We start from the raw sequence: 12,161 nt of genomic DNA, 5'->3' as shown, positions 1-12,161 counted from the left end.
AAAAGTGTACCTGTCAAGTTTCAGCTCTGTAGCATGTCCAGAACCCCTAAAAAACAGCATTTTTCTTATAATTTCAGTAATGCGGCTTCTCTGCGGCTGGCTTTTTTTCTTGCAGGCATTTATCGGGCATTTTTTTAGTCAGGCATGTCTTTTTTTGTATTTAGTGTCTGGGGGGTCTAAAAAATGTACCTGTCAAGTTTCAGCTCTGTAGCATGTCCAGAACCCCTAAAAAACAGCATTTTTCTTATAATTTCAGTAATGCGGCTTCTCTGCGGCTGGCTTTTTTTCTTGCAGGCATTTATCGGGCATTTTTTTAGGCAGGCATGTCATTTTTTGTATTTAGTGTCTGGGGGGGTCTAAAAAAGTGTACCTGTCAAGTTTCAGCTCTGTAGCATGTCCAGAACCCCTAAAAAACAGCATTTTTCTTATAATTTCAGTAATGCGGCTTCTCTGCAGGTGGCTTTTTTTCTTGCAGGCATTTATCGGGCATTTTTTTAGGCAGGCATGTCATTTTTTGTATTTAGTGTCTGGGGGGGGGGTCTAAAAAGTGTACCTGTCAAGTTTCAGCTCTGTAGCATGTCCAGAACCCCTAAAAAACAGCATTTTTCTTATAATTTTTAGTAGAAGACTAATGCAGTGTCTTTCCAGCTGTCTTTTTCTTTTTTTTTTCAAAACATCATATTGTGATTGGCCAAATAAAAAGTCGCCTCGCGCCGAAGTCGCGCTGGAAGCGACACGACTTTAGTGGTCGCGGGAGTGTGAACCGGCACTCAACCACTATTATTATTATTATTTTTATTTTTATTATTATTATTATTATTATTATTATTATTATTATTATTATTATTTTTATTATTTATTTATTTATTTTTTTAGAGGTAAGGATTTAAATTTTAGGGAATAATATTTGGGTTATGGTTTAAGATTAGGGTTTGGGGTTATCAGTGTTGGCGTTAGGGGTTAGGCATTAGGGGTTATTATTGCCGTTTTCCCCAAACGCAACCTTTAAAGTGCTATTAAACCCAGAAACCAAAATCTACTATATTGCAGTTTACCAAATCTTAATAGTAACTCTGCTTTTGTTGAGAATAAAAACACACCGTTGACTTTGACCGTGGCATGGTTGTTGGTGCCAGACGGGCTGGTCTGAGTATTTCTGGGATTTTTACACACAGCCATCTCTCGGGATTACGGAGAATGGTGGGAAAAAGAGAAAATATCCAGTGAGCGGCAGTTGTGTGGAGGAAAATGCCTTGTTGATATCAGAGAGAATGGACAGACTGGTTGGAGACGATGGGTAACGGTAACTCAAATAACCACTCGTTACAACCAAGGTATGCAGAATACCGTCTCTGAATGCACAACACATGGAACCTTGTCGCAGGTACAGCAGCAGAAGAGCACACCGGGTGCTGCTCCTGTCAGATAAGAAGAGGAAACTGAGGCTACAATTCTCACAGGATCACCAAAATTGGACAATAGAAGATTGGAAAAACGATGCCTGGTCTGATGAGTCTCAATTTCAGCTGCGACATTCAGATGGTAGGGTCAGAATTTGGTGCATGGATCCATCCTGCCTTGTATCACGGGTTCAGGCTGGTGGTGTAATGGTGTGAGGGATATTTTCTTGGCACACTTTGGACCCCTTAGTACCAATCGACCATTGTATAAACACCACGGCCTACCTGAGTATTGTTGCTGACCATGTCCATCCCTTTATGACTACAGTGTCCCCATCTTCTGATGGCTCCTTCCAGCAGGATAATGCGCCATGTCACAAAGCTCCAATCATCTCACCACTGGTTTCTTCACCATGACAATGAGGTCACTGTCCTCCAGTGGCCTCCACACTCCCCATGTCTCATACAATGGAGCACCTTTGGGATGTGGTGGAACAGGAGATTCTCATCATGGATGTGCAGCCGACAAATCTGCAGCAACTGTGTGATGCTATCATGTCACTATGGAGAAAAATCTCTGAGAACGTTTCCAACACCTTGTTAAATCTATGCCACGAAGAATGAAGGCAAAAGGGGGTCCAACCCGGTACTAGCAAGGTCTACCTAATAAAGTGTCCGGTGATTGTATATCCACACTCACTATGTATATATTTATACATATTATTGCAGTTGTGGTATCGAGGCGATTATGTTCATGCTTTTCCAATGACTTACACCAGTTCAAAGTATTTTAGGGAGTGGCAGCCCACTTTTATTGGAAAGAAAGAAGGAAAAAGTTCACATAGACCTCAGTTGCCCACGCAGAGGTTCTTCCACATCAACAATTAACTGAAAAAGCCGAACTACCTGGCTCCCATGTCAGCAGCACCACTGCTCCTCTTAGCAGTCCTTCTGACTGTGTTGCCCAACTCTCCTGGTTCTCTGGGCCTTTAGTCGCAGCGCCCTGCTGCACAGCCCACTTCTGGCCTCTGGATAGGGGTTCTCCTGACACCCTGATAGGAGCCCACCTGACCCCTGGGATGAGACCTACTTGCTAGGGCATCTCTGACCCCTAGGTGGGACCTCTTTTCCCTTTACTCCTGGACGGGGCTCCTCTGACCCCTGGGTGAGAACTTGTCTCCTGGCTACAGTCTGGAGTCCTTCTGACCCCTGGGTGAGAACTCCTGGCTACTGTCTGGGGCACCTCTGACCCCTGGCAGAGACCACCTGGCTACTGTCTGGGGCACCTCTGACCCCTGGCAGAGACCTCCTGGCTACTGTCTGGGGCACCTCTGACCCCTGGCAGAGACCTCCTGGCTACTGTCTGGGGCACCTCTGACCCCTGGCAGAGACCTCCTGGCTACTGTCTGGGGCACCTCTGACCCCTGGCAGAGACCTCCTGGCTACTGTCTGGGGCACCTCTGACCCCTGGCAGAGACCTCCTGGCTACTGTCTGGGGCACCTCTGACCCCTGGCAGAGACCTCCTGGCTACTGTCTGGGGAACCTCTGACCCCTGGCAGAGACCTCCTGGCTACTGTCTGGGGCACCTCTGACCCCTGGCAGAGACCTCCTGGCTACTGTCTGGGGCACCTCTGACCCCTGGCAGAGACCTCCTGGCTACTGTCTGGGGCACCTCTGACCCCTGGCAGAGACCTCCTGGCTACTGTCTGGGGCACCTCTGACCCCTGGCAGAGACCTCCTGGCTACTGTCTGGGGGAACCTCTGACCCCTGGGTGAGACCTCCTGGCTACTGTCTGGGGGAACCTCTGACCCCTGGCAGAGACCTCCTGGCTTCTGTCTGGGGGAACCTCTGACCCCTGGTAGAGACCTCCTGTCCCTTTACCCCTGGCTGGAACTGTTCTGACCCCTGGGTGAGAACTTCTGTCTTCTGGCTACAGTCTGGGGCCCTTCTGACCCCTGGGTGAGACCTCCTGGCTGCTTTCTGGGGCACCTCTGACCCCTGGCTGAGGCCTCCTGTCCATGCCTACTGTTTGGGGCTTCCCTGACCCCTGTATGAGACCACCTGTCTGTCTCCTGGCTGGGGCCCCTCTGGTCCTTGGGTGAGACCTCCTGGCTACTGTCTGGGGATCCTCTGACCCCCTGGGTGAGACCTCCTGGCTACTGTCTGGGGAACCTCTGATCCCTGGGTGGGACCTCCTGGCTACTGTCTGGGGCACTTCTGACCCCCTGGGTGAGACCTCCTGGCTACTGTCTGGGGATCCTCTGACCCCTGGATGAGACCTCCTGTCTCAGTATGAGAGCGGTCTCCAGTTGTGCTATCCTCAGGCTTGAGTATATGACCCTATGCACTTGTGTACTCACACAGGCTGCATGCAAAGGATCGAAGGTTCTATCCCACCCAATACATTTCGGAACCTTCAAGTTCCAGGCCCCAATCCAGGTTTACAGAATCCAGAGAGAGACAAAAACACAGCTTTCTACGCTCAGAAATGATAGTCTGGAACATTGCATTAACCCTTCATGTCAATTCTGTGTCGTTTTCTCCTACATACAGTGGCAGGGCCTCGCACTGTCACACAGTGTATGCATTTGGCTAAATGGGCCCTAAAAGAAGGATCAGCACCAGCTTTGCTTGTGTTCGGTTTGTCGTCCTGGGTGGGATGTTTCTGAAATGTTCCGGGCTCTACACACACATAGAGTGCTGAATCAAATGCTTGTGTCCCCCTTCTTGTTAATTAATTGATTAATTGTCACAGCCACCCCATCCAGTAAACTCTTGTCTATGGAGCACTTCATCGGCTAGCAGCATTTCATGCTGAGGCCTTGTTTGGTTGTCATGGCGACTGACCTGCACTGGGAGGCCAACTCGGAGCGCCTGCACACACGCCACCCCCTTTCCTTGCCGCCTTCGCCATGCTACTTGTGCCGCGCTTCCTGTTTTGCATTCTAGACTTTCCTGCTTCTATGATGGCTTCGATTCGAATATCTGATGGCCAATGCACTTTAAACAGCTAGCCCAGGCCCTCCGGTTCCAGAGGAACTACCACTCCCAGCATGCCCATTTGGTGCCAATGAATGCCTATTATTTCCCTCTATACCTAGGACTGTTTTATCTAGCAGTAAGATGTTACACCATGGCTGCTAATTTGGGGGTATTTCCTGTAATCCCCAAGGGCTGGATAGGCACACCTCTCCCCCACAGATTGGCCTGGGAAAATGTTCTTGGTTTATAAGTTTATCAAGGTTTAGGATTCATTGCTTGGGAAAAAAAAAGGAAAAAGATTTATTGCTAATATATGTTTTGGTTCCTATGAACTTTTTGCTTCTAACAAAAGTATTATAGAAGAGATTATAAAACATTCAGGATTCATAGTCTGGTCTTTGTATTGTGACAATTAAAGAATTGAACCCCAAAAGTAAGGCAGTAACATTGTTCATAGTCTGTGATTATACAGCTCCTCTGCCATTGCTCTCTGGGCCACTGCCCTCCACCCCCCGCATGCTCTCTGGGCCACTGCCCTCCACCTCCCGCATGCTCTCTGGGCCACTGCCCTCCACCTCCCGCATGCTCTCTGGGCCACTGCCTCCCCCTCCTGCTTGCTCTGTGCCACGGTTCTCCCCCTCCCGCTTGCTCTGTGCCACGGTTCTCCCCCTCCCGCTTGCTCTCTGTGCCACGGTTCTCCCCCTCCCGCTTGCTCTCTGTGCCACCATTCTCCACCCCCTGCTTGCTCTCTGTGCCACCGTGCTCCACCTCCCGCTTCCTCTCTGTGCCACTGTCCTCCACCTCCCGCTTGTTCTCTGTGCCACGGTTCTCCCCCTCCCACTTGCCCTCTGTGCCACGGCTCTCCCCCTCCCGCTTGCTCTCTGTGCCACGGCTCTCCCCCTCCCGCTTGCTCTCTGTGCCACTGCCCTCCACCTCCCGCTTGCTCTCTGTGCCACCTTTCTCCACATCCTGCTTGCACTCTGTGCCATGGTTCTCCACCTCCTGCTTGCTCTCTATATCCACTGCCCTCCACCGTTCCCCCTCCTCCCGCTTGCTGTCTATGCCACTGCCCTCCACCTCCTGCTTGCTCCCTGTGCCACCGTTCCTCACCTCCCGCTTGCTCTCAATAGCCACTGCCCTCCGCCTCCTGCTTGCTGTCTGTGCCACTGCCCTCCGCCTCCTGCTTGCTCTCTGTGCCACCGTTCTCCACCTCCCGCTTGCTGTCTTTGCCACCGTTCTCCACCTCCTGCTTGCTCTCTACTGTATATCCACTGCCCTCCACCGTTCCCCTCCTCCCGCTTGCTGCCTGTGCCACTGCCCTCCACCTCCTGCTTGCTCCCTGTGCCACCATTCCTCACCTCTCGCTTGCTCTCTATATCCACTGCTCTCCACCTCCTGCTTGCTGTCTGTGCCACCGCTCTCCGCCTCCTGCTTGCTGTCTGTGCCACCGCTCTCCGCCTCCTGCTTGCTGTCTGTGCCACCGCTCTCCGCCTCCTGCTTGCTGTCTGTGCCACCGCTCTCCGCCTCCTGCTTGCTGTCTGTGCCACCGCTCTCCGCCTCCTGCTTGCTGTCTGTGCCACCGCTCTCCGCCTCCTGCTTGCTGTCTGTGCCACCGCTCTCCGCCTCCTGCTTGCTGTCTGTGCCACCGCTCTCCGCCTCCTGCTTGCTGTCTGTGCCACCGCTCTCCGCCTCCTGCTTGCTGTCTGTGCCACCGCTTTCCGCCTCCTGCTTGCTGTCTGTGCCCCAGCTCTCCGCCTCCTCTTGTTGTCTGTGCCACCGCTCTCTGCCTCCTGCTTGCTGTCTGTGCCACCGCTCTCTGCCTCCTGCTTGCTGTCTGTGCCACCGCTCTCCGCCTCCTGCTTGCTGTCTGTGCCACCGCTCTCCGCCTCCTGCTTGCTGTCTGTGCCACCGCTCCCCGCCTCCTGCTTGCTGTTCACCTTCTCTCTGCTCCTGCTCTATGCTACTGCCCATGCCTCCTACCTGTTCTCTGTTTCACTGTTTTTTCCTCCCTGCCAAATAACGGGGAACATCACCACATTTGGGATCTGCCATTGCTGACCTGGTCTTAAACGGGCAGGGTTTGTATGGTCATCTTTATCATGTCACCAGCTTGGGAGGAACCTGCAGATTTGGGGCTTAGTTTGTTCAGTCTTGGCTAGCTGCATGTTTGTTCCACATCAATACCACAGAACAGAATGATAGCCTGGAGCATAAACCTTTTAAAAGCAAGTCAGCAATAGCATTTTTTATGACCTTACAGACCTTGTATAGAGGCTGCAATTGCTAATTTCATCTACTGAAAATGCCAGTTGACTGGCTGTAATGCAGAGCCATTTATTTTAGTTTCATTTCAAGTTACTGACATACACCAAACAATACCGAAACTGAATTCTGCCAAGCAGTGCTTTTTATATAGAGTTCTTCAGATAATGGACTTTCCGCTTCCTGTCTTATCAGTGTCGGTTCCTGACAGACACCAAACTGGCACGCCGAGTGAGCCGTCCCTTCTGGTTCCTATTGCTCAGACAGATGAAGATCAAAATGTTGTTCAATGGACTTGAGAATTTATTATAAGGCAGGAAAAAATAAATAAACTTTTACATTTGGAATATTTTGAAACGACTTTGAAGTTCTCATCCAAGATAAATATTTTGTTGCATTTTTTTACTATTTAAGATTTTTTTTAAGACACAAAAAAAGCCAAACAGATTTTTCCAGGGCACATCCCTCGGAGAATTCCTCATCTTAAAGTGAAACTTTCCATCCCACCACCTTGTAGATATAGGGGGTCCTTTGTAATGGAGAATAGATAGATATGCAATTTTTAAAAGCATTGAAAGGGGTTACAACCTTTCTCTAAGGCATCAATCTCCAAAGTGTGGCCAAGGGGCCAGGTACAGCCCTTTGCTTGCCTTTGTCTGGCCAGGTACAGCACTTTGCTTGCCTTTTATCTGGCCCTTGGGGCATTATTCCATCCAATGACACTAATGATGGGATTTAATCAGTGGCATCTTAAGAGCATTATAGGCCCCCGGGCAATGCAGTGCACTGGGGCCCCGCCTATACAATCACCCACGGGAATAAAAATTCAAAATATCGATATGGCGATATTTATTTGGTACAGCAGTGCCAGGCTAATGACCGATTCCTAGTTGGGTGGCTGGGTCCAGTGAACACACACACACACACACACACATGGACGGGAGTCACTCTCCTGTGTGCGCCTGTTCCCGTGGAGGCAGACAGGCATTGCTGCAGTTGTGTGCTCCCCCTCCATGGCCCAAGTGGCCTGACATTAGCACAGGGCCGACAGGCGCTTGCCACCTGCTAAATTCGGCGGTGGGATGCACACGGGAATCGGGATTAATGCTTGGCTGGGTCACTGGGCAGGTGGGGGCCCCTGGGCAACTTCCCAGCATGCCCATTTATTAAGATGGCCCTGGGCATAATTCCTGTCGCTGATCTTATCAAAAGGGTGCAATTCCTTCCACTAAAACCAACAATGGGGCACGATTCCTTCCATTGACACCAACTTTGGGGCACAATTCCTTCTATTGACACCATTGATGGGGCACTATTCCTCCAACTGATTTCAACAATGTAGAACTATACCTTCCACTGACATCATCGAAGGGGCACTATTCCTCCCATTGTTACAAAAAAAAGGCATTTTTTTTTACTTCCACTGGATGCCAGGACATTTTCAGTTCCCACTGGCCCTAGTCCGGCCCCCTTAAAATCTAAAGGTTCGTAAACTGGCCCTTTTGTTTAGAAAGTTTGGAGACCCCTGCTCTAAGGTATTCAAATCGAATAGATCTTTAAACTGAAACCTAACTCTGCTTTACTTTTCTCCACTCCAGTGTTGCGACATTCACATACTCACCGCTGCTGACCGGTCTTAAACTTGGTTCGGCATCTTCAGCCATCTTAGCTTACCTGGGGCAATCTCGGTTCTTGTGCATGTGTGCGGGATTAAAGCAGAACTCCAGGAATTATCTTTTTTTCAAAGTTACATTGGTCCAGCTTGGCTCGATATAAGAATCCATATCAGATATCTGAAGGGCTGCTGGAGAGGCTTAAAATCACTGTAGTAGTCGGGGTGTTACACGCGGTCATGGCGATCTTCCAGGTCCTGTGCTGAGTGATTTTCCCTCTACATGCTGAACACAGGATCACTCATTAACACCACTGCCCAGGGCCATAAGGGGGCACCACCGGTCTTCCAGTACGGGGCCCGGGCCAGCAGTGGGGCCCAGGCAGCAGGGTGAATCGGATGTGGGCAGGGAGGGTGATTGGTGTGGTGTGCCCAAAGGTGGGGGGGGGGGGAGGGTGGTGTAACTGCAACTAATCCCCTGTATGGCTTACATATATATCCTTCACATCAGTCCCTGCCCTCATGGAGCTTACAATCTAAAGTCCCTAAGGCCGGCCATACACAGTTTGATTCTCGGCTGTTTCAGCAGGAACTGGCTGAGAATCGAACTGTTAATGGGTAGGCTGAATGTATCAAGTTGATCAATCAACCAGCCTGCCAGTTTCTTGTGCAATAATCACGGTGTTCTCCCAGCGGAGATGGCTTCTTTCCTGTGTGTATTGCCGGCCTAACTTGCATTCATACTAGGGCCAATTTAGACAGGTGCCAATTTACCAGCATGTCCTTGGAGTGTGGGAGAAAACCGGAGTACCCGGAGGAATCCAATGCAGGCACAAGGAGAACATATAAACTCCAGGCAGGTAGTACCATGGTTGGGATTTGAACCGACGACCCTACTAGGTGGAATTGCTAACCACTTACATACAAGGCATTCTCCAAATGGCAGTGGGGCAAAGGGAAAGCCACTCAGCACAGGACCCAAATGATGACCACTATCATGATGTGCAGCGCATTCAGCATCATATCTGCAATAAAAGCCTTCCTGCTAGCAAGTTTCTTTTTCAAAGCTTAAGTTCCTGTTGTAAATTTCCTTGGGCAGAGAGATTTATAGGCATTTTATATTCCTAGCATCAATGTCCTGGTGCTTTCCAATGCCCAGGAAGCTGCAGGTGCCACGTACAGAATACCAAACAAGGGAGCGGCTGCACTTGCTGCTCTGTATAGGCATTTACCCGCATATGCGCATCCAACATATTTCCTGAATATAGAAATTTTGCAGTCAGGAAACTTGTACAGTGAGGGGGAAAAAAAGTATTTGACCCCCTGCTGATGTTGTGACCCCCTGCTGATTTTGTATGTTAGTCCACTGACAAACAAATGATCAGTCTATAATTTTAATGGTCGGTTGATTTTAACAGTGAGAGACAGAATAACAAAAAAAACTCCAGAAAAACGCATTTCAAAAAAGGTATAAATTGATTTGCATTTTAATGAGTGAAATAAGCATTGGCGGCTGGTGCATTGTGGGCTCAGGGGCGCCGCCCCCCTATCCATGCGTCCGGCCCCCTGATCTACATGCAGGGCGCTGGACGCATGGAGTTCAATGGGTTTTTTTTTTTTTTTTAAGCACTTGATTGGAGCCAGAGGCTCTAATAGGCTTTAGAAAAGGGTGGGCTCGGGGCGTAGAGCCCACCCAGTTGTGTGTGAATGAATATGCACTATTGTCACCTGGATCCTCCTCCTGGCTAATCAGGAAGCGGGTTCTGAGACTAGTTTCCCGATTTGCCGAAAGGCAAAGCCATGCCATTGGCTGAGGAGGAGGGAGGACTCGAGGAGAAGCTGCCTGCCTGCCCTTCACGGTGAGTGAGCCGGCGACCGGGGGTGTGGGGGGGGGGGGGTAGGGTGTGTGGGCTGGTGTGGTCCGGGGGGGTAGGGTGTGGTCCGTCTGACGCCCCCCCGGCCCATGGAGCCACTGGAAATAAGTATTTGGTCCCCTATCAATCAGCAAGATTTTTGGCTTCCAGGTGTCTTCTATACAGGTAACGATCTTAGATTAGGAGCACTCTCTTAAAGGGAGTGCTCCTAATCTCAGCTTGTTACCAGTATAAAAGACTCTAGAAAGAAAGTACAGAGGGCGCACCCACCTAGCGCATTACGTTTGCAAAAAAGGGGTTTTATTTAAAATATATGCAAATCATACTCACAAATAAGGAAGACAATTCAAGCCGATAAAAGTATAAATGAACCCAGATCTCCACCAGGCATGGCCTGCTAGTCAACGACAGTCATTGAATGGATATCTCCAAAGGAAGCTGATGCGTTTCGAGGGGTGTCCTCTCTTCCTCAGAGCTCTTTCTTATTTGTGATTATGATCTGCATATATTTCTAATAAAACCCCTTTTTTGCAAAGGTAATGCGCTAGGCGGGTGCGCCCTCTTTACTTTTACTTTCTAGAGTGCCATTAGGGTTTCCCCTGACCTGCTGAGAGTGGCAGCACAGCCCATGTGGCGCCTGTGTTAGTGGACCTTCAATTTCCATCCGTCACATTACCACCTCTCAAACGTAGGAGCATTTACTTTCTTCTTTCACCAGTATAAAAGACACCTGTCCACAGAAGCAATCAATCCGATTCCAATCTCTCCACCATGGCCGAGACCAAAGAGCTGTCCAAGGATGTCAGAGACAAGATTGTAGACCTACACAAGGCTGGAATGGGCTACAAGACCATCGCCAAGCAGCTTGGTGAGAGGGTGACAACAGTTGGTGCGATTTTTCGCAAATGGAAGAAACACAAAATAACTGTAAGTCTACCTCGGTCTGGGGCTCCATGCAAGATCTCACCTCGTGGAGTTTCAATGATCATGAGAATGGTGAGGAATCCACCCAGAACTACACGGGAGAATCTTATCAATGATCTCAAGACAGCTGGGACCATAGTCACCAAGAAAACAATTGGTAACACACTACGCCGTGAAGGACTGAAATCCTGCAGCGCCCACAAGGTCCCCCAGCTCAAGAAAGCACATGTACAGGCCCGTCTGAAGTTTGCTAATGAACATCTGAATGATTCAGAGGAGAACTGGGTGAAAGTGCTGTGGTCAGCTGATACCAAAATCAAGCTCTTTGGCATCCACTCCCTGTGTTTGGAGGAGGAGGAATGCTACCTATGACCTGAAGAACACCATCCCCACCTTCAAACATGGAGGTGGAGACATTATGCTTTGGGGGTGTTTTTCTGCTAAGGGCACAGGACAACTTCTCTGCATCAAAGAGGACGATGGACGGGGCCATGCATCATCAAATCTTGGGTGAGCACCTCCTTCCCTCAGCCAGGGCATTGAAAATGGGTTGTGGATGGGTATTCCAGCATGACAATGACCAAAAACACACGGCAACAAAGGAGTGGCTCAAGAAATAGCACACTAAGGTCCTGGAGTGGCCTAGCCAGTCTCCAGACCCTAAGCCAGGTAATTTAGGTGATAGAAGGGGCCAAATTATACAGAACAACCACTGTGCTGTTTAACATGCTTTAAGGGGACAGGATCAATTATTATTTTTTTTAGGTTTACAAATGCTTTAAAAATAAATGCTGCTGTTTGCTCTTTAAAAATAAATACTCAAAATAGGTATAATTACTAAGCCCCTCCCTTTCATGACATTGCTGAAAAGGAGTGGAGCATAGGTGACCTTAAAATTATGCCCCCCCCCCCCCCTGAAAAAAGTTCTGCGGACGCCCATGGAAGGGGTCAAATACTTATTTGACTCATGAAAATGCAAATCAAATTATAACTTTTTTGAAATGCGTTTTATTCTATTTTTTTGTTCTATTTCTCACTGTTCAAATAAACCTACCAATAAAATTATAGACTGATTATTTCTTTGTCAGTGGGCAAACATAAAAAA

At 49.2% G+C, this 12,161-nt stretch overlaps 1 protein-coding gene across 2 annotated transcripts in view; it reads left to right on the top strand.

Annotated features, from left to right (window-relative positions):
• ITPK1 (inositol-tetrakisphosphate 1-kinase) overlaps window positions 1-12,161 on the top strand; it is a 255,430-nt gene that overhangs the window by 61,826 nt on the left and 181,443 nt on the right. The window lies entirely within an intron of this gene.

The sequence above is a fragment of the Pelophylax lessonae genome, assembly GCF_965119305.1.
Source record: "Pelophylax lessonae genome assembly, chromosome: 13".
NCBI lineage: Eukaryota > Metazoa > Chordata > Amphibia > Anura > Ranidae > Pelophylax > Pelophylax lessonae.
This window is presented reverse-complemented; position numbering and strand designations above follow the sequence as displayed.